This window comes from Diabrotica virgifera, chromosome 6 (assembly GCF_917563875.1).
Source record: "Diabrotica virgifera virgifera chromosome 6, PGI_DIABVI_V3a".
Classification (NCBI taxonomy): domain Eukaryota; kingdom Metazoa; phylum Arthropoda; class Insecta; order Coleoptera; family Chrysomelidae; genus Diabrotica; species Diabrotica virgifera.
This window is the reverse complement of record NC_065448.1, coordinates 148,425,681-148,428,399: the sequence shown is the minus strand read 5'-3', so window position 1 is coordinate 148,428,399 and position 2,719 is coordinate 148,425,681. Positions and strand designations below refer to the sequence as shown.

Genomic DNA, 2,719 nt, shown 5'->3' with positions numbered 1-2,719 from the left:
CAATTATTTGTCACTCGTTGCCACTCGTTCGTCTTCCAACTGTTGTCGGTAAAAAAGACCCGAGTCAAAGGGATCACGATTATTCGCACACTTGCGAAGTACATACTTGTCTATACTTGCAGAGGCGGTCAAACGAAATGTATAAATAATTGGCATTTACTGCGACTATTCATTTAGACCAGTGCATTTAGCACTAAAAACACCGGAATAAATCGATTTTTAAATACACCACCTAGAGACTTGCTCTCCTTTAAAGGGTACATAACCTATTTTGTTGAGTTGAAAAGAAAACAGTTGTTTTCATAGTATGTATTTGTTTTCATGTTTTGTTGTTTTTGTATTTAACTTTTAAGGTTAACTTAACAGTCAATAATAATATATTATATTATTACTAGGATTAATTAATTGTACTGTAAAAGCACAATTATGTATAATTTTTAAATGTCTAGTTCAAGAAATTTATTGTATTCAGAAGACCAAAAATGAACCAGAACAGATTAAGAACAAACTGTTTTGAACAATAATAATATTATTATGATGATAAACAAACAGTTTTGTGCCTTCTTAAATAGAAAACCAAATAACTTTCACTATTAGGTAAGTGACTAAAAATTTGTTGATATTAAGTAAAAACAATGCTGTTTATTTATTTTAGAGGTGGATACATTACTCCCATGCAACAAATTCTGTTGGATTGTATGCAATTAAATGTAGCTGATTTTAAGGCAGTGTCCAGAGGTTCAGCAAGTAGAATTATAAAAATAGTATCCTTTACAATTGCAAGAATCATCAAGAGCTAGAAAGCTGTTGAAGATTCTTACAAGATTGCTGTATTCCCTAGAATAATGAGTGCAATGGGTTATACTTTAATTAAAATAGATTCTGCAGGTGTTCAGGATGCAGAAATTTTCAGGTCCAGAAAATCATTTTTTGCATTGAATGTGAATGTCCAGTCAGTAATGCAAAATTTAAAATTAGAGATATTGTTGTACTGTGGCCATCAAATAAGACAATTTTAATAATAGTAGGCTGAAGCATAATTCAGGGGCTTAGAATCACACAAACATTTTGTTTTATTTTCGTCTACAGAAATATTAGGGTTACGGTAACTGAACGTTATATGTACCTAAGTATATGCATGTGCAAATCAGAACTAAAGCAGGTGGACATACGTTCGTGTGAATCTTAAATAAGAAGTTGAATGTAGTTATGTTTGTGTGACCCTAGCCCCTGAATTTTGAAAGTGGTATCTTTGGCCAATACGTATTGGTTGGTGACAATGACGAACAAGGAATGTAGTAGAACAGCAATATGGATTGTGGAAATGAAGATTTCCTATACTCAGCTTAGAAATGAGACTACAATTAGACAACATGACTGTGATTGTTGCAACTAGAGTGCTTCATAATACTGACATTGATATGGATGACAATTTTCCTGTGAATAAAACTGAAGATGAAGCAAACGATGAATAATTACAACCGATAAAAAATAATAAAAATATTTCAGAAAACAATATAACACTAAATAATAAGTGTTAATAAATGAACAGTGGTAGATTGTAAATATATTTATTAATAAAAGCAAAATGAATGTGTTAAACTTTTTATTTATTGTAGTTTATCCCATTTTTTTATATACCTGAATCCCACGTACCAAAAAAAAGTTGATTAATAGCAAGCTGAAAATTTGTTAATAGCTTAACGGAGTCTAGTTGGACAAACTTTGATGTATGGGAACACTGGAAGTTCTAATTGTGGAACAGGTTAAAAATTTGGAACGTCGAGACTATGAAAACGTTCCACATATTTTGTCAGACAGAACTTTCAATTGATTTGTTACCATTTCATGCAAACATCAGACTGGTGTTTGGTGTTTATCACCAACTGGGCATTTTAATGAATGGAACACGAAGAACATGTCAAATGACAGGAATCATGTTGGTTAGTAATAGCAATCTGATTTTGCATGAGAGTTTAATGAAAGGGTAACAAATCAATTGGATGTTCTGTCTGACAAAATACATGGATGTTTTCGTAATCTGACTTTCCAAATTTTTAAACTGTTCCACAATAATTAAAAGTTCCCCTGTTCCAGTACATCAAAGTTTTTCCGACTAGACACCATTAAGCTATTACCAAATTTTCAGCTTGCTATTAATAAACTTTTTTTGGTGCGCGGGATCCAGGCCTATTAGTTTTATTTTTAAATCCAATAATTTTATTTTTTTATATTCTGCTTTTTCTCTTTTTATCCTTTTTTTCCTTCTGTTCTGTAAATATGCAATGCAAATGAACATTAGCTTGCCTGTACATGATACTCAATTATTTAGATAATTTAAATGATCTTTAACAAATAAAATATTGTACCGACCTTTTCTTTATTCTTCACATTTACATTTATTTACTATATTTCTATAACTTTCTATCTTTTATAACATTTTTTTGCGGTTTTTGGGGTCGCTGAATACGAATACGCCATCAGAACCGACCACCTGGTACACAATGCTAAGGCATGTTATTTTCAGGAGTTTGGAGGGTTTTTGGGCATCAGGTGCAACGGGGGGTCGGTTTTGATGGCGTATTTTTGCTCAGCTACCCCAAAAACTCCCGAGTAATATGTTTGCATAAATTTAGTGACGAAAACCCTCTAAACTTTAGATGACGTACCTTAGCAGTGAACCTGGACACCAGGTGCCCCGATGGTCAGTTCTGATGGC

At 32.5% G+C, this 2,719-nt stretch overlaps 1 long non-coding RNA gene across 1 annotated transcript; it reads left to right on the top strand.

The window, feature by feature from the left end:
• The first annotated feature begins 421 nt into the window (after positions 1-421).
• LOC126886946 (uncharacterized) lies at positions 422-1,602 on the top strand. Its single transcript, XR_007698839.1, has 2 exons — positions 422-597; positions 656-1,602. It is a non-coding gene; the product is annotated as an uncharacterized LOC126886946 (long non-coding RNA).
• Positions 1,603-2,719: the final 1,117 nt, after the last annotated feature.